The sequence below is a fragment of the Rattus norvegicus genome, chromosome 11, assembly GCF_021556685.1.
Source record: "Rattus norvegicus strain SHRSP/BbbUtx chromosome 11, alternate assembly SHRSP_T2T, whole genome shotgun sequence".
Lineage (NCBI taxonomy): Eukaryota > Metazoa > Chordata > Mammalia > Rodentia > Muridae > Rattus > Rattus norvegicus.
The window spans coordinates 29858630-29883956 of NC_141544.1; the positions used below are offsets into that span (position 1 = coordinate 29858630).

At 36.8% G+C, this 25327-nt stretch overlaps 1 long non-coding RNA gene across 11 annotated transcripts in view; it reads left to right on the forward strand.

Moving 5' to 3' along the window:
* The window catches only part of LOC103693508 (uncharacterized), a 493880-nt gene that overhangs the window by 406932 nt on the left and 61621 nt on the right, over positions 1-25327 (forward strand). For 2 of the 11 annotated variants that reach the window (XR_015632964.1, XR_015632967.1), the window contains one exon: positions 22969-23121. The exons of the other annotated variants lie outside the window; for them this stretch is intronic. This is a non-coding gene — a long non-coding RNA (uncharacterized LOC103693508). The remainder of the gene's footprint in view (positions 1-22968; positions 23122-25327) is intronic. 11 annotated transcript variants of the gene reach the window in all.

Below are 25327 nucleotides of genomic sequence, written 5' to 3' on the forward strand. Positions count from 1 at the left end.
TAGAGATTTCCTTTTTAAAAATTTAAAAATGGCTCCTGAAATTCCTTGGCCCTCTGAGAGTGCTCTCTAATAGACTGGTATTTATAGGACCTGGGAATTCTTTTGACTCTAACAGTGTAGTTGCTCTCCTCTGTCTTCCAGGGTTGTCTGAGATGAGAGACCAGCCATGGATAAAGTGAATCTGACACAATGTTTTTGTTGTTGCTTGTGTGTTTGTTTTTCTTTTGTGAAGTAGGAAATAAATGAAGACATAAGATCTTCACCCCTTCAAGGCAAAACGAAATGGTTCTTTATGTTATTAACCATTGATTACTTTAACCTTAATCTTGTAGTCATACTTGGTTTGACTGATCTTGGTGGTCTACAGACTAGTTGGTGGGGATGCTAGTTTTCTTCCACTGCAAAGGCAGAATAAACGAGGAGAGAGAAGAATTATAAGGATAAGTGCTTGATAAGGAAAGAAAAGCTTACTCCGATTCAATTTTCCTCTCTTGCATTGTGTGTGCTCCTATGAACAAATTTACCCACTGTCTCTCAAGGGGTCTGTCTTAGGCCAGTGTCAGAACCCTTCATATACTCACAGCCCTGAGAGAAAGTTACCTTTATTATTATTAAAGCACAATGCCTAGACATGTCATAGCCCAAAGCATCCTTAGGTCCCTGGGCTATAGCTTGCTTTGTATTTAAACAGTTTTCTTGCTCAAAATGTGCTTTAGGAACACAGTCTTCCTTTATTGACTAGAAGGTGAACACTAGATGTTAGACTACTTCAGTAAGTCTTTGATTTCTCTGGTTCCAGGAAAAGACATAAACATATAGACAGGTGTCAGATTATAAGAATTTGAATCTCTTACCGTGGCCCAGACCTTTCCTTATCTTCTGTCTGTCTCATCTACAGAATGCTGGCAACATCAAAAGGTCCTGAAAAAGACTTACTTGTTATAACCTTAGAACAGGGTGTGGCGAGTACCAGTGGTTAAAAAACAAGAGCTATAATCATTATGGCTATTTCTTCTTTGTGAAAATTAAGTGAAATATTATCTGACTTGAAAAGCATGAGGAGTGATCATATTTCTCTTTATATATAAAAAATCCACTTCTCTTTTAGAAAATAAAAGTTAGGGGGGTTCAGGATTAACTCCTTCATTCATTAGATGCCTTCAGAACTGATTTCTTTGGAAATCACTGGATGAGTTTTCATCATCATTTTTTTCAGAAAAGGCATTTGACTATTTGGAAAATTAAATACAACCCCCCACCCTCAATGTGATTAGTACCACATTAAGAGCAATTTATCTCGCTCTTGATTCTTCCTTGAAATTCTTCTGTAGGATGATACAGAACGGTTTCCTATACTTCTGTAAGCATCCCCATTAGACCAGACACAAGTCATTGTGGTCTTTGGTAAACATCAAGATTATTTCTCATTGATCTTATCACATATATTATAGATCTCCCACAGTGTAACAGTCTCATCTTTCTGCTAAATCCAGACACCACATGTCACAGAACATTTGAAAGCCCAGTCCTTCCACTTTATGAGCATAGCCCATAAAAGTTGTCTCTCAAGAAAGTAGAAAACCTGTGTTAGCAGTTATCAATGAAAATGAAAATCTGTCCCTAAAATGTTTATCTTACAAGAGCATTAATATTCCTCACATGACTAACATTTACAGTGTTTCATTTTCCAAATGTATTTTCAAAAAAACATGTTTTATTATTGTCCATTACCAAACTCTAATGGAGAATTTTATGACTAACTTTCAGACCAGGAATGATTATTTTCTACACGAAGATACATTTGCAAACCTAGCTATGGCAGCATTTAAATGGCCACTTATTTCTAGTAGAATACTGCTCGGACTATAGCCTAAAACTCAGGTTTCCATTCCATGGCATCATTATCTTCAAGCCCAGATGGATGTCTTTTGCATTTAAAGAGCATAAGCGAAACCAATTGGATGGAAATAGGCTCCTTTTTATCATTAGGAAATTTAGAAATGGAAAAATACTGACTTAAATAATAAATGTATGATCCAAGGCAAGGTCCATCCCCACAATGTACTTTGTTTTTTTCAGGAAGTCAGAAACACATCTCTGCTAGATGCTGCTTTTTTCAAGAATGGTGGGTTCAGTATGCTATGGGTCCATCGAAGCAATAAGAACCCTTTTATGTGCGTGGTGACCACTGTGGGGGGGTCTGCCCTGACTCATCCTTTCCCTTCTGTCCATGAAAGTTTCACGTTATGTGTATTTTCAGTCGAAATTTTTAAAAACGTGATCTCTTCAAATAATGCCCTCATCTTTGTTTCTATCTTAGTTTTACTTACTATGCTAGGGGGAATCCATTAAACAGTTTTAAATCCTTCCTTTCTCTATTAATGTTTCTAAGGTCTCTTTCTAACATTAGAAAAGGTAGCTGAAAAGTAAACAATGATTCAGTGGCAGCATTTATATAGTACTTATAGTGTAAATATGGCTGGAGAGAGATTTCTTAGTCTAGAATACATAACCTGAAAGCAAGGTGCTAGGTTGTGAAGAGTTTCTTTTTTTAGTTTGACTTCTAAGATTTACTCGTACTTACTTATGTAAGTCAAAAACCCTCAAGTGTTTATTTTATTGCTAATCTCCACTGCATGCTTCTCCAAACTCCATATTCATGTTGTTTAAAGTACAAAGGATGGGATAAAGGAACAATTATTAAACAAAAATAGAGGTTAAATGATCTACCTGAAGCCTCAGAACTTGGTGCTGACTGCACCAAGAACCAAAGAGAAGCAAACTACACTGGATTCACTGTTGCTAAATAGCTGAGCATTTCAAGATGATGCTTTGCGTTCACAGTTATTCGTCATTGTAAAGTAACATTTACATTGTTCAGGAATTTAACTCAAATAGGCCTATAAATGCTAACATGTCATGGAATGCTTGATAACTAACCACCAGTAATATAATATGACAAATATTTATTTAGTTGCTAATTTAGCACAAATAATACTGAGGAGAAATTTGTTTGTTTTGTCTTTGTTTTGTTTTACTTTAAGAAAGTCACATAGTTCCAATAATTCATGGAAAATGAAACCACAACCTAGTAAAGTACTTTCAGACTTTAAAATTAAAATTCAGCAATATGAATACTCTAGAGACTCAGTTTTTCCTTGTCAAAAACATATGAATGACAAACATGATTAGTGAATTTAGACAAATTTCGGAAACTATAGAGGCAAGGAAAAGACTTCCTAAATGAAACTAAAACAGTCGAGTGGAAGCATTTTTCTATATACTTATGGCTACAGATTACAAGATTGGCCTGAACGATCCTTGGAAAGGTTTCAAGGCAGGAGAATGTTAAAAGCCCCCTTACACATGTGGCCCTATGCTCTGTGTGAGGGCTTCCCTTCCTGTTCCATTCCTGAAACATTTATCTGACTCACATCCAAAAGATCCTCCTATGTGCTTGGCACAGTATGGTGTGTATATATGGCTGTCTACCTACCCTTCTTTGCTACTACACACTTGACTTTGGGAAAATAGACATAGGTGTCCAGATATCTCGGGTGTTTTACACTAAGTAATCAACTCCCACTGTATAAAGGTGTCGGGATGTCAATGAGAATCTATGAAATTCTTTAAGACTTATGCACTAGATCTCATGCAAGGCTCCTTGCGACTTCTTTCACCCAAGTGACAAATACAAGCAGAAACTCTAGCAGACTTAACAGTATGAATGGCAGACAAAGGGTGTGAAGCCCATCTATCCCCTCACTTTTCCTTTCATTCAACAGATTTACCGTGAGAGAATCTTCATGTGTCAGACATTCTGTCAGACTTGAGGATCTAAAGATGAATGCGTTAGATCCCCTGAAGCTCTGCCTAGTCAGAGATAGACTATAAACAGTAATTATAACACAATGTGATAAGGGCTTTGACAGAACAATGCACCCTCTGCTGTGGGATTTCTAAAGAAGGAGTAAATGACTGTGCACACCAAATTGCTCCATTTAATTTTAATATAATTTTAATATTCTTTCTTGTCTGATTGTTTAGTATGTAACTACAGTAATTCAGGAAAAAAAGTAGGAAAAAGCCTATGCAAATTAATGGAAGTTTAAATATTACAGTTCTATTTCCAAACTAATTAGTGTTCGTCATTGTTCACATTATACATAGTCTGAATCTCAAACAGAAATCTATATAAAGTTTAAGCCAGAAAAGCTTTACATGACTTGCTTAGAATACTCATTAATGGTGTCATTTATATAGCTTTGAAATTCAAAGAGAATTCTTAAGAGAGAATTACTCTAGTAGGCATCTCCTAAGAATAAGCATATGAGACATGAGGGAGGGAGCACAGTATGTCATAAAAAACACTCAGTGAGGTAGAGACACAAAGACGGTTCTAGAACACAGGTGTATGCCTGAGCCTCGAGTAGACATTCATCTTCTGCGCTGTTGTTGTTTATTATCATTACTAAATCTTTTATAAAAACTAACTGAAAGAGTACATTTATTTTATTTGTCATAGGTTATCAATAGTTTTTAAACACACAACTATGGAAATTATAGCATTTAATAGTGGCAATTAAATATTTTTCAGAGTAAATAAAAGTAAAGATCAAAATCGGCACAAACTTCTTACTATTTCTTAGTAATCATCAAGCTACTGCTGAGAGTAATGAAAGGCTGACTAAGAACAAAACATGAACATACTAGGAATAAAAAACTTTGAAGAAACTGCCAGTATCAAATGGTATGGTTTTTCCATAGTTATTTCTGTTTTAAATATAAATGGAAAATGATTTAAAATCCTCTTATTTTAATACTTTCCAGTTTATTTTTTTTTGATAGAGACATCACATTTATGTAACATTAATGGGTTTCATTGTGTGGTTTTCAAGTAAGAATAATTTGCATACATATAGCCTTAAAGTATTATCATTTGTATGAAGTATACTCAAAGTCACATGTAGTATTATTTTTAATTATTTCCATCCAGAAATATAGAACTTATTCTACCAAATGTTAGCACTGTATCCAAAGTCAGAAGTCTCCCAAAAGTCCCCATACTTCATTTCCAAGCCTCTAGAAGAGATCAGCTCTCTCAGATTCCTCATGAGTGAGATTACACAGTTTGTCTTTCCTTGTCTGACACATTAAAAAAAATACAGTAAACAAAATAGATGTGAAAAGGTCCAAAGCAAAGTTTCACAGAATGATACTCTGTTTAAAAGCTTAATTCAAAAAGCTTAGAGTGACCAGCAACCAGTGCTTAAACATCTAAAAGCCAACAGAATGTTTGAGAGTAAAGAGAAACCATGTTTAGGGGCAACAAGAGGGATGTAAAGTGAATAAGTAAAAATAAATAAATTAATCAATTGATTTAATTAATTTTTTAAAAAGATTAAGAATAAACCAAACCAAAGAAAGTTGGGCAGAGGCCAATAGTTAGGCCTTTCAAGCATTTGAGGAATGCACATGCAACACATTCCAGGATCCCTTATTCCCACCCCCACCCCCACCCCCACACCCCATCCTGCCCCACAGACTCTGGGGTTGTCTATTTTTCCACCTTAGGCCACATTGTAGAAAAAAAAAGCAAAAATTATCAGGAGAAATAGATGTGCTTATATGTTTGCTCTGAAGCTCTACTCTAATAACCCCTTCTCTTGTAATTAGAAGAAAGTCACAGTCCATTGGGAAAGGGAAAAGTTATATACATTAAAGATTCTGACACAGGGAGAAAAGGCAGTGAAGATAGCAGCTAGAATTTGCTAGCTAAGCTTACTTTCCTTCTAATCATTCTTTAATTCCTTGTTCTCCTGCCCTCATATCATTTCAATTAAATTCTTGTGCTTCATCAATGCAAGAATGCAGTAGGATGGTGTTCTGTGTTGATGGGTGCTACCTGACTTAAATAAATAAATCAGTACTTTGTGGAGAGAATTGTTAGTGAAGAGCCTTCTTCTTCTCAGTGGTCACAAACCATGGATTTACCTACATTATTTCCAAATGTCTGACTTACCACTGCTAGAGACCAAGGGAAGAAAGGGTTTAGGTTTTATTCCTGATGTGTTTAATTTGTAGGAGTTGGTAGATTATATCATAGTTTCCATCAGATCCTGTCAGAGAGTAAGAAAGCCTTTCTAGCTTCATGATGACCTTCACTCAGTGAGCTGGACTGCTTGTAGGTCAGCAGCCACTAAAGCCACGCAAGCCAATGGAATAAGGAAAGGAGGACATGGAATAGCTGATCTACCAAAGCTAAGTAAGAAGAGAACTTCACAGAGTGGGACAGGCTCCATGGAAGTCACACCTCTGTGTTGGCCTGCCAGGTCTTCTTTTGGGTCTTACACCAAGACTTGGATGGAGATTGAAATAATCTTTACGAGATTGGTCATTTCGGGTGCATCAAAGTGAGCCAGTGCAAGCCCCTAGCTTACTCCTCCTTAGTCTCAGTCAGAGTTACTTATCCATTCCTGGGAGAAGTGGGTGGGTGGGTGCATCAGGGCTAACTCCCCACAGAAGATAGTCCTCTCATGCTGCCTCCCAAGGAACCTAGAGTTCCATCTGTTCTAACATGACTTAACTTTAATTGCCTTCACTTCTTATTGATATATCTTAGCAATAGTTTTGGGTTGGAGAAAGAGAAGGATCCCCCTCAACCTAAGTCTAGTTAAATCTTCTGACCAATTGATAACTAAGAATTGTTATGAAATATAATGGTGTGAGGGGTACCTGGAAGGCACATGCCAAGCTGCCTCCCTGAGAAATTACACCGTGGAACATGGAATTTATTTGGAGGAAAGGAAGGGAGTGAAGACCTGGAGAAGGGATAGAGGCAGAGGAGAGGACGTGTAGACAGGGAGGCAGATTGGAGCAGAGTTGTGAGGGCAAAGAGAGGGGCACAGAGAAGAATAGAAAGGCAGAGAGACACTGTCCAGGAACACATGGAAAAAAGAGACAGAGGAGAAAGGGGAGAGGCAGAGACAGAGACAGAGGAGAAAGGAGAGAGGCAGATGGAGAGAGAGTGGCAAAGCAGTCATTTTATATGTAATCCACACCGGAAGCGTCTGGGTGCAGATGATGACATAAACTAGGAGGAGCCTACTGGAGTTGCCTGCAATCTAACAAGAATCCCATACCACTGACAATAAACGCATAAAGCTTTTCTTCCTTCCCAGGCGTGATCCTACAAATCTCACCAGAAAATTGATTTGAGGGAAAAGAAAAGAAAAACCAACTTGTTTCTCCTGCAAACATACTGACTCCTGTTATTGTATTTTCAATTGTAATCTCATCCAAGACATTTCAGAAGGATCCTTGTAATCTCAGTTATCAAAAAAGAGACTAGAAGGTCGGTGCTTCTCTGTCATTCTTTGATGTATAGCTGGAGAGAGAACACATAAGTAGATCTAATAAGATACTGAGTGCCAAGACAGTGTGAGATTCCATAGCCCATGGCCACACTAGGTGTGTCATTCTTTCATGATGACCACTCTCTTAACCCATATGTTTAAAAGCGATCTTAAAGGTGTCACAATAAACAGGACTCTTTTCTGAGACACCCACACATGCATGACATCTACTTTAATCTTCTCTCAACCCGTTTCTTTCCATTTTCGAAATATCAACTCTCCTTTATAGTAGCTGATCTTTAAATCATTTTACTATTTTAAATAATGGCCTGTGAATCCTTCATCTATCAAAGTACACAATTACTACACAACTGAAATGATATGCTGTATATTGTCCCATATGGAAACCCATTATCCGATTTTATCTCTAAAACATTAAGGGACCATCTCAGAGTGCTTTGGGCCAAAGAATAGACCAGTACCTCTTCCCTTTTGCCACTAATACTTTCCATATAAAACACATTTTGTTTGAAATTTCAGCAAATTGTAAATTAAAATGAGACCCATGTAACCGTAAATAAACATAGTCATGCTGAAATCTATTATCAGGATTTTTTCATGAACTTGCTATAAACCATATTAAAACTTTGTCATCATAGATGAACACTCTGTTTTAAATCTCCTTATTCCAATTTGGCATCATTCTAGGGAGAATCTAATTTAACATTGAGTTATCATTCTGATCACTGGAAGTTCTATCATCTTGCTTTTTAATAATTGCCTGTTTTCAATATTATGTATGTTGGAGGTATTGTAGTTACCTAATGTCATGAAACAATCCCTGGAAATATTTCAGGCGCACTATTGATACTACTTTTTATGAATATGTAAAACAAACACTGTAAGAAGAAAATAAAAGGCTTTCTCGACATTACTCACCATTGTATCTTCAGGTGAATTCTATGCTACTTTCAGTTTACTACAGTGTTCAATTCCAGTTCACATGAGAACGTGTCATTGAGACTGACTAGTTTAATTTGATCAAACACTAGAAACACATTTTCCATATTTTCCCTAAAAGTGTTACATTTCTTCAAGGCATTTTGTCCTGTATTGTGCTTCTGGCGTTATCTGGGTGATATTAGATAGATAGATAGATAGATAGATAGATAGATAGATAGATAGATAGATAGATATAGATATAGCTATACTTGATATATTTATATACATAATTGATATATATATATATATATATATATATATATATATCCTGGGTTCCTTTTGTTGTTATTGGTATATATTCCAAACTTAGCATTTGTGAATTTTAGAATAAATGAGGTAAAATGACTTACCTCTTCTGGTCACTGACAAAAGACATAATTAATTTATCTATAAGACCTGCAGTTAGAATTTACCCATTTCTGTTGGTCCATAGAGAAGTACAGGCATCAGAAGTATATATTTGCTAAACTATAGATAGCATTTTAGTACTGAGACCAGTGGCTTGTGAGGCAAATAAGTCTTATATTTTTTTTGACTCTTGTGCTCATAATCTTCTATTTGATATTATGATCTTTGGGCAATGGGAGGAAAGAGTTTTATGAATGATAATATAGATGGAAATGATGAACTAAGAAATAGGTAGAATGATAAATATATTTCAGTCATTCTAAATATCATAATTAAAACTTCAAAAGAACCACTTGAAGTAAGAATAACTGAAAACTGAAGCCTCAATCCAATCCTGTAACTGGGACTCTGAAAAGTGTACAGGCAGTGAGTACAGTTGGGAATTACAAACGGGTGGGGAGTACTGTTCCACTCCATCAGACCGGAATGACCAAACATTTTATAGCCTAAACTCAAAATTCAATGATTCCAAATCCCGGAGGATAGTATTAGGCTCCTATCGATGAACATTTTTATTTGAAAATTCTTATAGGGAGTATTGAGGAGCAAGGGTATAGGGTGAGTTTTTTCCATTTTAGAGTCTAAGGTCTTATGCCGTGTAGCAATTAGCTTTTAACCTCACAGTATTCTTTTATCGGTTGCCAAAAAAAGCAGGTTGACTATTTTCTTTTCCCAGGGTAAGCCTTTGGAAAGAGTCCAAATCATTTAAATTTGATGTATCCTGCTCAGTTCCTTCACTTACTGGCTGACCGGTTCTGTAAAATCCTACGTTAACATTTAAGACGTTATTATAAAAAGCATTTTAAAACAGTCCACTCCAAGTTCACAAACATAGCAGATTTCATTCTCTCTGCCCTGAAGCAAGTTTATTTCTACTTGATTTATTATAGTTAATAGAACGCACACATATATTTCAGGAACGAATCATGGACTAGAGACTTTAGGCAGGCACTCTCATGTTCTCACTGGGGTCACTGGTGAACAGCACTGCGACCAGCCATCACCACCAGGAGCATCTCCTGAAAATGAGTCATGATATCTTCACCAAAATAAAAGTAAAGTATCTTACACGCTTACTTATGTGTCTCTTGCCTCCATGCTCAACTTAGGTGAAATTTTCTTTTTAAAAATGTAAATAAATGAAGTGAGTTGTTGTGGTAAATTATCCAACCCAGACAAGCCCATGCAACAAAAGCACAATCAATATGAGTACAAGCTGCACGCCTAGATTGGGCAGATCTGCCACTACACTACTCTATTCCCCATCTATGAGTTCCCTTATAGCTTGTGGTTTCTCCAGGCCACGTGCTTCATCTCCATCTTCCTTCCACCTCTTCTGTAAATAAAGGAAGTACTTAGACTGTCTACCATATATAAGAAAATTAATTATTTTACCACATACTTCTTTCCTTTGCATGCATGGCAATCTTTGAAGTCAAGTCTGCACACATGGGCACACACATGCACACACATGAACACACATGCACACACATACACACATGCTATTCATTTTCAGGTCTCTATAATGTAGACTGTGTATAACAATGCATTGCCAGGCCCAGACTTAATGTACAGAAATCACATTAAGTATATGGATCTAATATGATACTGGAAGAAAATTAATTCAAAGTTTAGAAATGGTTTTGAAGAGTATGTTGGTAGTATTGGAAAAGCACACAGATGGCTCTTACAGAAGACCGATATTTTAAACCCAGCACCAACCTGGCATCCAACAACCATTTGTAACCTGGTTCTGGAAGATCTGATACCCTCTTCTGACCTCTCTGGCCACCAGGCAAGTATGTGGTGAACAGACATAAATTCAGAAGAAGAAAATATAAAGACAAGCAAAATAATAACAACAAACCCTAAACACTGAAACCTACAAAATAAAAATTAATCAATCTATTTTTAAATGTAAAAACGCATTGGCACAAAGTGGAGTAAGATTATAAATATGGCATAACTGTTTTACTGAAGGTAGCAAAAAGGGCATGCATGCCATGCACCAAGTCCATCTCTCCAGTTAGTGCTTAATTAGCCTTTGTTCACACACCCAGAGGCTGTTCCTTCTTCAACAATTGCCTGGATGGACTCTCCTCCTGTTGAATGTGATTTCAGGTGCATTTCTACCATTGAATCTGTCTAACATGCTTACCTAAATGTGGATGAGTATCAAAGGGAGAGAAAAGCAAGAAGTCCCTATGATGGAATGACGTGTTTATCTAAACATAAGAGAGAGTAAGTATTATATGCTATTAGCATAATAAAGTCTCTGGATGTAAACATATACTACTTACTTCCTCTTATCATCATACCCATGTTGGATTATTTCCTATTCAATATCTTTTGAATCATGAACATGAGGAAATTTTTTTAGTTTATTCTGAAATTCTGAATGGGTGTTTTGACATGCATTATCTATTTACATGTAAATGATGGGTTTTCCAAGTAAAATTATCTGTGTTATCTTCTCTATTCCTTTTGCTGGTAAAAGATGGTTTATTTTTATTGAATTATTTGTCTGTAAAACTTTTACATTTCTTTGAGATAATGTGTCTGACTTTTAATTAGACCTATATATTCAAATAAATATAGTCTTTTTTACATTGAATAGCTATAAATTACCAGGTTCCATCCCATCACTGAAATATAAAATACTCAAAAATACTAATATACAAATAATAATAATAATAATAACTAGTATTTATATTGTATATGTTTATACAGACTCGATGAAAACTGGAGTATTTATCTTTGGTGTGACATTCAATGTCTGCTTTTTCATAGCAGTATTTCATATTTTTTTACAGCAACAAAATTCACACCAGAGTTTTACAGACCCCAAATACCAGGACATTAAATTTTTGTTGGGGGGGATAGAATGAGTGGTCATACTTTATATAGGAACCGAAATCATATTCTACTCATGACTTAGCTTTTCCTTTTCTTGTTCATGTAAAATATGGTTGGTTGGATCTACTTAGAGCATGGGTAGAATGGTTTTTATAATATTACATTGTATACTCTGTTCAATTCATTTACTATACATGGTAATGACTATTCTACCCTGTCCCAGGTGCTCTTTAGCCGAGGACAGCCAGTCTAATGGCTGGCTGTATCAGTATGCACTTGTCAGGAAAGGAGACCTGTGAGTTTCCATGAAGTGGTGTTTCTTACAGCTGTGTTGTGCACAGGTCAGACCGACACAGCTTGAGTGATTTCTTTTTGCATTTAGTGAGCCGGTCTTCCCATTGATACCTATATTATTTATTTTCATAATTGCCAGCATGTTCTTTCCCATTTACTGTTTTAAGGAGAGAGAAAAGAGCCTGAGGTTAGTGGCCTCCTCATGTTTTCATTTCAAAGGCAAACATAAAATATCATTTAATTAGATCCTTTCTTCTATAAAATTTATTCTAATATTTTATTTTTAAGAACTTACTATTATTTCAATTAAAGCTGATAGTTAATAGTCTCATCCTTTATACTCTTATTCTAGAACCAACCAATGTTTTCTGAGCACAGTGTCAGATGAAATAACTCTCTGTCCCAATCAGAACAATGGTTATTGTGACTGGAAGCTCTAACTTGCTCCATATTGAAATATTCAATTACTCTGCTACCTTCTTCTGAATTCAAAGTCCTACTTTCTTAACGTTTCCTTTTTGTTTGTCTTGGAGAGTACTTTCTCTTCCACTAGAAAATGGGTAGTGAAGTATTCCATCATAAAAAAGAAAATAAGTCATTTTATTATGTGAAAACAACACCTAATATATTGATGTGGCTATGACAAACAGGATCATGTGGTAACTAAAGTCCACGCAAACCACTACATCTAAATTTCCACTGGAGATAATCAGGCAAAATTAAGAGATATTTTCCTGACATGGTTCCTAAAGTATCAAAGGAAAAAGAAGTTGTGAAAATTCACCAGGTCTGGAAAATAAACCCTTTACATTTTCCATATTTCTGTAATTATAATTTTACTTTATTTCTCCTTTTCCCATTGTCTTCACCCCTCCCCATGCATCCCTTGCTCACTCTCAAATCCCTGGCCTCTTTTCCTTTAATTTTTGTAACGATATGTATGTTATCCATATGTATATGAACTCAGGGCTATTGGAACTCACTTGCTATTGGATAACCAATTCCGTGGTTTTTTTTTTCCCAGAAGATTGTCTCTCCTGCTCTCGGAACTCTCTATTTGACCATTATTCTTTGTCTAGAGTTGAATCTTTGCAATAGATGGGACCACTACAGAAAACCCACAATCAATCAAAATGCAGAAAAAATGAGAGCATGTGTTTCCCATTCCCAACTGATACATCTATAACATAATTCCTATGACTAAAGCACAGGGATTACTGAAGAAGAGGAAGCAGAAAGATTGTAAGGGTCAGAAGAACAGGAAGTTTGCTGTGAGATTGTCTCCAAGAAATGCCAGAGAGATTGCCAATGGGGATGGATGTAGTAGGCAGTCCTACTACATGAGTGTCTCAGGCAGAATGATTGAGAGTTTGAGTTTAGCCTGAACTAAGTAGAGAGACTGTAAAAAAAAATCACAACAAAAACACATCAAAGTGAAGCATAGAAAAAGTCAAAAGGAATGTGGGAATCACAGTTAAACACATCCTGAATGCAGGAAGAGAAAAATCATAGACATATCTCATCATATATATATATATATATATATATATATATACACACACATACCTATATATACATATATATACATACATACACATACACACACACATATATATACATATATACATATATATATATGAAGTGTCATATTCTCAATACAGTGGTTCTATGGACAAATGATAGTGAGATTGATTGGTCAGTGAATTCCAAACAGAAGGGACTATATTTTGCTGTGACAGGAAAATGGACGTTGTTATAGGCATCTGACCTGCCCATGTTCTTACGAAGTTCATTTGTGTTATGATTATATTCCGTTGCTAGTTCTCAAAACCAGACTTTACTGTGACTTTTCCTTCTCATCTGTAGATTTCTAAAAATAGTAACACAGTGTGTACTAACTCTTAACACCAGAGTTCACAACGGTAAATCATTCTGAAAAAAGGAACACAAAACAACACGCAAATCTGGTTTATTTAAAAAAATTTTTTTTGGCTTGGAAAGAATTGTACATTTTAGGTAACCGAGCTAAAAATTACAGCTAAAAATTGTAAAATGTAATTAATTAATTAATTAATTAATTAATTAATTAAATTGAACAAGATCTTCATCAGTAGCTGATGTCTTCTGTTGTAATGCAGGCTTTTCATTTGTTCAGCTCACATTTTTGTCCTCTAGGAGGAATAAGTTTCAGGAAAACATGTTATTTCTAAATTGTGTGATATATCTACCTGAATTTTTCTTATACTCATCAAAGGTTTGCTAAGATATTGGTAAAGCAGAAAAATTGTTTGTTTTTAATTTCTAGGACCATGGGAATGCACTTGGACTTCACAGTTGTGAGAGTTGGGTCAGCTGAAGTTTGGAACTGAGGTTCTTAAAATGGGTTGGGGTTCTTTAGAAATGTATCTGTGTCTGTGCAGCTAATATTCATAAGAGAAAGCCCACAGCGTCAGCGAGAAAAGGGTAAAAGGTCCCATAAATGTTTGATGTTCCTGATGTCGTTTATCTTATTCTTTCTTTGCTCTTTAGGTAATATATGTAAATTATGTTAACAATGAGGCTAAGGCTCTCCGTTTTAAATGAATCCTAATCATAGTTCATGTTTTCATTGGCCTTTAAAAAAGCTATAGCTGTTTTGGGAAGGACAAATAATTTGATAGGGCCTTTTTACAGTGTGAAAATGTATTCACTGTCTTCGGATCCCCAAATATTCCCTATTATTTCTTCGTTCTTCTTCCTTTGTAGAAGTATAAGCATTAAACTCGGATTGTACCTTTGGGTCTGTTTTACAATTCCAAATATCAACAGTTGTGTGTCTCCCTGCTTTTTTTGGAATACACAAAGCTACATTTAAGATAAACAACTGAAGTTAATTTTTATTTTATTTATTTACTTATTTATTTATTTATTCATTTTTTGTTTATTTTTGTCATTCTACAAAATTTGCTTTAGAGGCCAGTCTGCAACAAGAAAATATTACTTTACAATTTTGTGGCTCATTTTGTTTTCAACAGAGTTAGGCTTAAAGTGCAAAACAGACATCCTAGCCCAATGTGATTACTCCAGACTTTGAGAAGAGGAGCCATAAACTTTGAAGGAGTAAGCATTCTTTCAGTATTCGCTCAATGAACACAGCAGAGACAAAGTTAGAACTCCGAGTTCCTAATTTCAATGTCCTATTCCAATTGCTTCTCAAATTAGACGTGTTCTGTACTTTCGATTTTTACTTAGGTCTCTGAAAAATCTTGTCTCGATCTATTTGTAGTTCTTTTTCTGGGTTTAAAGTGTTTCCAAAGCTTTAAAAACTCTTTTAGAAATATGGAAGTAAGAGAAGTGTTAATAGATTCTAAGTCGATGGGTTGTATTTCTGCAAAATACTAATAGAAGTATTTGAACAGACTTGCCATTTTACTCATTGATCTTATCCTTCTAGAATAGATACAATAGAATGTGGCTAAGCCATCTATGTTATCGTGAAGCTTGCAATGATTACATGGGACAAAATGGAATATTTTCTTGATAAACCTTTAAATATTATTCAGTGTTTGATCCCAAGAGTCAAATAAGTAAAGAAATGTATAATTGTACACTGAATTTTCTGTCATCATGCATAGTCCAATCGGAGATAGAGTACCACAAAATGGCACTGTGTCAAGGGGAAAATACATGAGTGGATGGATAAAACAAACAAAAGTTTCAGGGGAGAAATAGATATCATGTCTGGTGTATTTTAAATAAAAGTAAATGGAAAAATGTCTCATCAATTGTCAAGCCAAAAATCTTCAAATGTTTGAAGTGATCACAATTTTTCTTTGTAATTTTATACAAAGAACATTTATTAATATTTATATATTTTTGAAAATGTCATATTAGGAGTATTGAATTCATTCTCCCCCTCCCTTTCAATTCCTTCTGTGTTCCTCCCACTTGTCCTCAAATTCATGGGCTTTGTTTCCTTCTAATTGTTACAAATACAACCCCCTCCCCACACACACACACAGACATGCGCACATAAAGACACATACAATGATAAACACAATCTTTGGAGGTAATTTAGTGTTGCTCATATTTAGGGTTGACCTCTTGGCTAGTATATCACAAGCTTCATCCCTAAAGATGAATATCTCTGTTCATAGGAAATGTTAATTACTTGTCGCTCTTCTTTAGGTGTGAAACCTTGTGAGAGTTGAAGGAGACTATTTAACTGAAGGAATAGGGCACTTTAGGGACAATTATTGGACTTAATAATAACCACAATTTAGAATCGCTTGAGTTTCTCAATATTTTCTAATTGGTTAAGAAAATTATAGAACATTGCCAAGTTGCGTTTGTTTTCTGTTTTCATTTGTTTGTTTGTTTTTTACAGACTCCTCTGTATTATGCTACAGTGGCTTGTGAAAACAGGAAGAACTTAATTTTGGGGATCAGGGCAAACACACTTGTTTCTGTCTATTTCCTGCTACTGTCAATGTCTTTCATGTGCAGGGGAACTCCTGAATTCTACTGGGCACCTGTAGATGCTTTGGATAGTTTTCCATGACTTGATATAGATTGTTGAATGATTCATAAGCGAGAGCTACATGCAGTATAGTGTTGTCTGAGGCTGGCTCACTTTCCAGTGTTAGTTTAACAAACAGTTAAGAAAGTGGTCACACTGGGAACTTTCCACAGTGTCTCTGAAGCTAAGATTCCTTGGCAGGGATTGACATTAACCCTAGCAGTTATTTATTGAGATCACAGAGATGATAGAAACTCCACTGTTGTTTGTTATCAGACTAGTCTGAACCATAGCTCTCAATGACTTCTACTTATGTTTCCTGAATATGTTTCATTTGTTTGGTTTTCACTATGCAGCTCTGGCTGTCCTTGGACTCGCTATGTAGACGAGACTCAAACTCAGAGAGATCCACCTGCATCTGCCTCCCAAGTGCTGGGGTTAGTCATGCACCGTTATTCCCCCAGTTTGTTTCCTGAAACATTAACCCCTGCTTCCATGTTCTGCACCTTGCATCTCAAGGGTTTTAGCATGGACTGTTTTCTGATACTCTAACCTGATCCCTCCCTCAAATTTGTGCATCTCTCAGCACACAACAGAAATTTCACCCCCTTCCCTTTCCCTTTCCCTTTCCCTTGCTACAATCTTCCTCTTCAAGGTCTAGTTCAAGGGAGCTCCTGCTTGACCTTCTCTCAAGCTCCCAATTTGGAATTCCCTGCATTCTCAAGGGACTTTTCATTCCCCTGAGCACTTCACAGCTTGGTATTTCCAGGGTCATCAACCTGACTCTTCCACCACATGCTAATCCTCTGGGAGCAGTGACCATTTCTCCGTTCATTTTAGTAACTTAGTAACTTCGTATGTAGTCTCTTAGGAACATGTATAAACTGCATGTCATGTTTCATTGAGGAATAATAGAAAACCCCAGAAAGAGCTTGATGTAACTCTTCATGACAGATATTTACTGATGGAAGAGTTCAAACTATTATTGACTCCAAATTACAAATACATATATATATATATATATATCATATTTGTATTTAAATGCATTTTAAAGATGTGCTAATTTGAATGAATGTTCACATTCATTACAATATAATAGGGTCTGGAATATTAAAATGATTAAGATATTTGCAAACAACACCATACATGCAGTCACATGAATTTACATATAAAGAATACTTCACTGTTACAGTAGAGATCAAAATCTAGGGTTACCTAATTTTACATTCATTTAAAAATTGGTACATTTAAATCCTCATTTTAAAACATACTTTTATTCATGTTATGAAATATAATGCGGCTAGGGGGTACTTGGCAGGTCCATGCTAAGGTGCCCCCCCTGAGAAGTTTTGCTGCCCAATAGATCTGGTATAAAGGAAGTTTATTTGGGGAAAGGGAGGGCAAGGAGGGCCAGGAGAAGGTGTACAGGCAGACAGACAGGAGCATAGACATAAGAGCAGATGAGGGGGGACAGAGGGACAGAGAAAGGCAGAAAGGGGTAGAGAGAGAGACCAGCCAAGAACACGTGGGGAGAATGGGAGGGGGTGGTGAGCAGTCCTTTTATATGCCACTTACACGTGGCAGCAGCAGGTAGTGACAGCAGCTGATGATGGAAGCCATTACAACAGCCTTGGTAGGAGTCTAGCAGAATCGCCTGTAAGCAGTCATTTCATTGTTTGAGAACGTTATACATTGTGTTCATTCACCACCTCTCCCTACTGTTCTCCTAGACCCATACCCCCTTTCCATACCCTCTCAGTATGGATATATATATATATATATATATACATATATATATATATATATATATATTCATCCAGTCCAAATTAGTGCTAACCCTATACTTGTATCTGCTGAAGCATCTTCCACTTACCATGGATCGCTCCCTTAAGGAAAAATGATTCTTTCCCAACAGCTATCAGTCACTAACAGCTCTTCAGCTCACGGTGGACTTTGTGCCAACCTCCCTTCTTTGTGCTGGGATATTATCTGACTTGATCTTGCACAGGTTATGTAAATGCTGTTAACAGCATTTGTGAGTTTGTGCAATTGGCCTGCTCTTTCTGGAAAACACCCTTTCAGTATAGCCGTCCACCTTCTTTACAGTACATGAAGATGAACACAGAAACCTGCACATGATCAAGGTATAGAGAATAAGAGACTAGGGACTAGCTGGTCGGTTTAAAAACGTAGATTTATGACATTAAAGTGTCTGCTCAGCAACCTGTCTCTGGGCTTTGAACTTACTAGCTTCCTGTGAAGACAGTTAGGTAGTGGACTCTTGTTATATACTAAAAAAGAAAAGGGTGTGTTTTGTAGTTAGTGGCGGTTTATTCTTGTCATTTATTTATTATTTTAGAATACTCGTTCTTACTATGGTGAGAAAAGCTTTTGATAGAGAGGAATCTGGGGATTCTACATTTCAAAAAATAATAGTATCATGAGCTGTGTCTTGAGATTTTTAAAAATTATTTGTGAAATTAATCACTATACTTCTTAAATTTTTTACCTAAGAAAAAGTTAGACGATCCTAGGCATGTAAGCATTTAAGAATAAGAATACATATCAAATATTTGCTGTTAGTAAGTCATAAAATAAACAATTATTTGGTATAAGGATTAATTTATGCTTATTAAAGACAAACTCAAAATTTCTCCTAAGAATTTTTTCCATTGCTTTCGAGGGAAAATAGTTACATCATTTCTCCCTCCCTTTTCCTTACCCCCAAACCTCCCATACACCTCTCTTGCTCTTTTTCAAAATTACGCCCTCTTTCTTCATTAATTTTTATGCATATGTATATGCCTATATATTCCAAATATAGCCTGCTCAGTGTGTATAATGTTGCTCATGTATGTTTCCAGGGCTGATAGGCACCGGGCATCCAACTGGGGTGCTCTTCCCTGGAAAGACTTTCTCCCCCCTCAGTATCTCTTGGTTGTCTGCAGTATTTTTGTGCAAGGTTGAGGTATAGAGGATTCTCTCCTGTCTCCTTCGGTTCTGTCTATGTCTATGCTGTCGTTCAGCTCACATTTGAATGACCACTGTGGTGAGAATCTATGTGTGGCTTCCAGCATTACTAGAAGATACAGTCTCACAGCAAATACTCTCATCCTCTTGCTCTTGCAGTCTTTCTGCCTTGTCTTCTGAAATGTTCACCGAGCCTGAGGTACAGGGGTATTTTTACATCTATTCATTGGAGCTGGTCTTGACAATCCTGCATTTTGATTGAACTTTTCTGTAATGGTCTCAATCTATTACAAAGAAATTTGTCTTCATGCGGGACGAGGACTGTACCTATCTCTGGGTATAGGGACAAATAGCAGCTGGGATTATGTTGGTTCAGTAAAGATCTGTTCAATAAAAGAGAAGCCAAAACCAGCACCAGAAAACTACTCAGCTACTCAGTGCTGGTGAAGTTATAGATCTTGGAGTATGATCTACAAGGAATTTTTATTTTTACCTAAATAATTAAATTGTGGCTGAATTTCTATAGTTCAAAACAAACCAGTTTTTCAGAGTGCATATTAAAATTTTATAATCATTAATGTTGACAACGCCACCATATTTAACATAGTCCAAAATGACAGACAGATGCATGTTCATTGTAGAAACTGTTAGAAACTCTATCTGATCACAGGCCAAAATTCATCGTTTTTAAGGATTTAGGAAATTCAAGTCAGAAATTCAAACATCAGTCATCAAACTCAAGCATTTGATCATAATGCAAAAGGAAGACATGTTAACATGATAATTACATTCAGAGTAAGGACAATAGCAAATATCAAAAATCTTGGCTTTTGGTAATAAAAGCATCATGTTTCTATAAGAGCAAATATCCTTGCATATGTAGGAAGGCACAAAATTGATACTATACTGTACTCTCAAATCTGATCTGAGGTCTTGAAGCAGCTTGAATTGGTGTTACCTGGGATGACAGCTGGTTCAAAGCAAAGAGTGCAAGCTCTGTGCTGACAAACCAACGGCAGAATGAGTTTCTCCAACGTAACATGGGTATGCACGCACCGTAGTGGCAGTGGACACCTTAGATTCTCATAGAACTGTGAGTCAACTCTTTATCATTGAGCTTTCGAAACCTATTACTGATGCCAAGTTCTTTACAACCCCAGTGCTTAATTACAGGATGACATGTGAGTCATGACCCATAGTTTAAGCTATGGGTTGAGGAGCAGTGAGTTTCTCTGCCCTCTCTCATATCACGTAGCAGGTGTGTCCAGGGATAGACAGGAATGCATTTCTCCTGCTTTGGATGGGACGAAATTTTCCAGTGTCCTGAATCACTTAGAAGTTACCCTCATCAAGTTGAAGATGTCGTTATTTATTAAGTAATGTCGCTATGCCAACCCCTATCTTTAGGGCACATGCACACACAAACCTAAAAATCGATGATATTTAATAGGTGAGAAAACCTAGAATGCTTTTGCCTGAATTCACTATGGAATAGGAATTTATACTCACTCAGTGATGCCGTTTGCCCCCTAGCACTCGTACTTGCTAGAAATGCAGTTCACAAGAAAGTTACTAACTTGCTCAGAATAACTGAAAGTGACCACACATTTCAGTAAGATAATTAAGTATCATGGATGCAGATTTTATCTGGAGGAGAAAGTGATGTATATTTGTGATTTCTTTGTATACATTTTTCTACGCAATAGAAACAGGCTTGAGAATTCTGTGAGGCACATGTTTTAATTGTGCCAAGTTGCATAAATGCCCATATCGTTTGTGGTTGTGTTTGGGGGTACTAGATATTTAACTGAGGACCTCACGACTGCTACACGGGAACCCTACCACTGAGCTACATCTGCAGGCCGATATGATGAATGCATTCCAGTGAAGAAAATTTTTTATTAAATTGATCTTCTGATCATACATTTAGCACCATGAATATATTTTTCTTTTCTGGGACTTAATTGGCTTTTACATTTATCCAATCTTTCTGTCAGGCTCCTTTTTTTTTCTAAGCACCAACTGACTGGGATTTTTGTTTTGTTTTGGGGAGTGAGCACCAGTTGTGTGTAGTTAGGAGCTTTGAAGATAAAACAGCAATGGCCCTTGCTGTTGGGTTTCTGTCTTCGTGCCAGAGATGCTTGCTTCCAAGATCCCATGTGGAACACTCGTAATCCACCATTTGTTTCTTCCTGAACTCTGGCTCCTGAAGGGATTTACCTGCCTAGTCCCATGGAGGTATTCCAGCCCTATTTTATTTCAAAAAGAATTTCCTGTTGGTTTTACCTAAAAGGGGGCTAATATTAGTTAAACACAATTGGCCCTGAGATCTTAGTAGGTCAGTTTCTGGTATTGTGTCTGTATATTTTCAGGTTTTATTGGTGATGCTTCTGCATTGAACTTGGTGTTTTAATATAACTCTTCAAACGATCAGTAAGTCCCAGGAAGAAAAAAGTTTTGAGACGAGCTAAGCAAGTTGTTGGAAAGAAATGGACATTTAAGTGCTTAATCCAATTAGAGACTGTTAATGTCTATATTGACAAAGATGACAATAACCTTTATAAGCATTCATTTCATGACACAAACACTTTGTAGATGTGAATGTAGAATGTGTAGATCCTTCAGCAAATCCTCCCTGTTGGCTGAATTTATTTAAAGAGCTTTTCTGGTCACCTTTGAACCTCAATGATTTCTCCAGATGTACAGAAGTGAACAATGTGAAAATCTTGCTGCTTCAGCAGAAATGATTCCAGCTGGCTGGGAAGTGGGATCTGCAAGTCATTGGTGACAGCTGTGTTTCGATTTCTGCGATGGTTGAGAAAATACATTACCCGATTAGATGACTAGAAAGAGGAGTCTTTGTTTAGCCCTTGTGTGGGGACTGAAACTGTTTATGGTGCTGTTTTCTCCGCAGCCTTTGCAAAGTAAAGCTGGACAAACGGACTCATTCAGTGCTCCTAAGAAATGCTGCATAGTCAGCTTTAATTCTTTACTGGAAAAACTGGGTGGTTTTTTTTTTTCTCCTGATGCTGTCACCCACCCAATGTTCTAAAGGTCTAGCATTTAAAAGAAGCATTGCGTTTTCTGCGTACAGCGTTTAGCCATTGAAAAGCAGTTTCCTTTGTTTAATATGTACTTTAACCGTGTCTTTGTCAGGCATGGGGGCAGGAATATGCTTTCCCTTGAATTCAAGTTCTATAGTAGCATGGGATCTGAATATAATTTCTAATTAATTTATTCACTTCTTATGTGCTTATGGCACATAGAGAAGAAAAGAAAGAAAGAAAGGAAAGAAAGGAAGAAAGAAGGAAAGAAAGAAAGAGACAGAGAGAGGGAGGGAGAGAGGAAGGGAAGGAAGAAAGGAAGGAAGGAAGGAAGGAAGGAAGGAAGGAAGGAAGGAAGGAAGGAAGGAAAAAGAAAGAGAAGGAGCAAGCATTCTAAGGAAGTATAATCGAGCATTTCCATGAGAGTTTTGAATTTATGACTACTGTTTGTCATCTCAGGAAAGCTTACTGTGTTTACAGAGGTGTGGCTGGCCAATTAAGCTGTTTCCTCAATTCTTTTTCTTTACTTCTGTCAACACAGGGTCTTGCTAAGTTGCCTAGGTTGGCCCAGGATTCACTCTGCAGCTCAAGCTGGCCTTTGCGATGTCTGCTCAGCCTACAACATAGTTGGGATAATAAGTCTGGGCCACCAGACATGGCTTAAAATTTAGCTTTTCAAAAAAGCAAATTGCAGGTAACTTATAAACATACCTTCCTGAAGCAGCTATTCTAGTGTTATAAGGGTTTGTCGTTGTCGTTGTTGTTGTTGATGTTGTTGTTGTTGTTGTTGTTCCATTGTAATTTAAGTTGAGTCAACCTATTTAAGTCAAAAACAACCTGTTAGAATCAATGACTTGTTTAGAACTTAATCAGATATATGGAGAAAAGAACCACAGTGACTTTCTTATTTTTAACTTCCTAGGTGGCACTGACTTTTATAATTAATCCAACATTCTTAAAAGTAATTTTATTGCATTCATTTAATGCCTCTGTGAGTGTGGTGGGGTCTGTAGTCATGCCACAGTATAAATGTGGGGGTCAGAGGAGAGGTATGGAAGTAGTTCTCCTTCAGCCCTGTGGATCCCGGGAATAAAGCTCAAGTCATCCTGGCCGGTATCAAGTACCGTGTGTGTGTGTGTGTGTGTGTGTGTGTGTGTGTGTGTGTGTGTGTGCGTTTGCGCAGACGTGTGCGTGAGGTTCTTTGTAAAATCTTGAGGAAGGATTAAATTTTTCAATGTGAAAATAAGCCCAAGTTCTCATGGAATTCATAGCAGCTGTGTGTGGTGACGACATAGAAATACATCTTATTTCCCATGGAAGCACAGAAGAGATAATCAATTTTTCTTTTGTCCTCGAACCCCATTGTGTACGTGTGACAGAGAGAGAGAGGGAGAGAGAGGGAGAGAGAGAGAGAGAGAGAGAGACAGAGACAGAGACAGAGACAGAGACAGAGAGACAGAGACAGAGAGACAGAGAGACAGTGTCAGAGAGAGTGAGACAAAGAAGACAAAATTTAATAACTTAGAATAAGTATCTGTAATGTAACCAAGAGGAGGAGACAAAGGTAGGATTGATTTATCTTGAAACAGCAGACACTTCGCTGTGTCAGGTCCTTTCCTTGATCAATGAAGGTACGCCCGCTAACCCTCAACAAAATCAATACAGCTGATTGGAAACGAAGGGATGACTGCCTGCAAACGCGTCCACACTTGACCCTTCCCTGCTCACAAACATTTAAATGATGCCCACAATGCCGTGAATTGTATTTTCACTGCTCTGGTGAAGAGGAAGCTTCTTCAATCCAGAGGGAATAATGTAATAGAGTTTGAAAGTAGACTTGAACTTGCTTCTAATTAACTCGACATCTAGAAGTATGTTGATGAGGAAAAAAATCTATCATTAAGCATAGAGAAAGGAAAACATAATTCTGTGTTAAAAAGAGCATGTAGGATTCATTTAAGGTAAGCTTACTGGGGCTCTTTCCAGTTATGCTCTTCTGTATATGTATTGTGATACCACATATATATTCACTTTCATATTAATAAACAATATCTCTCCAGTTATAAATGTAATAAAAATATATCTTAGATACCATTTCAAACAATTGAAGACATTAATGTGAGTAGCCAACTCATGTAGAAGTTTTAGTCCATAGTTTTGATGTTGCCATCTTCTGCACCTGATGTCATAACAGCTCTGGGGTTATGTCCTCAGATCAGCTGTGAAGGACTTCAGAAGAAGGTCTCTCTAGCTTCCTGGTGACAAGAACAACACTGAAGTGGCACAGCCACAGAGGCACACAAAACAATCCTAGGTAACAGTGACCAGCACCCACCTGCACTTATTTCCAGCATAGTTACACCTTGGCGGTAATCTGGTTCTCACTCCTAATTTTCAAGATTAGAAAATTGAAGTTCTTAAGATCCATGATTTTTCTAAGACAATGAGCGTTATTAGCTCGTGAGCTGGCACCGCATCTTGGTTAGCCAAGATTTAGAGAAGTTATTTAATTACCACCCCAACCCTCATGTTTTATCAAGGCATAGGTGCGCCAGACAGAAAGTGACTCTTTCCTACAGTAGAATTAATTAAAAGATAAGTTATTATAATTGTTCTTGATTGTGCCTTGACATTACAACTCTCAATACACCACTCATCCCAAAGTGATTTGCTATCAATTTTCTTTCTGCTTATATCATGTCTTTAAAAGCTAAGATCCATTCTTTCTCTCTGTCCCGACAGCAAGCTCAGAAATGTCATAGAAACATGTTTGCTGTTAGTATGACTAGACTTATAACTGCTCTAATGTATGCTGCCATGTTTGAGTATGACTTGATGTAGGCTGGTGCTTTGTCCTTCCAGCAGCCCCACCTTACAATAAGTTACCTTGTTAACTGAAA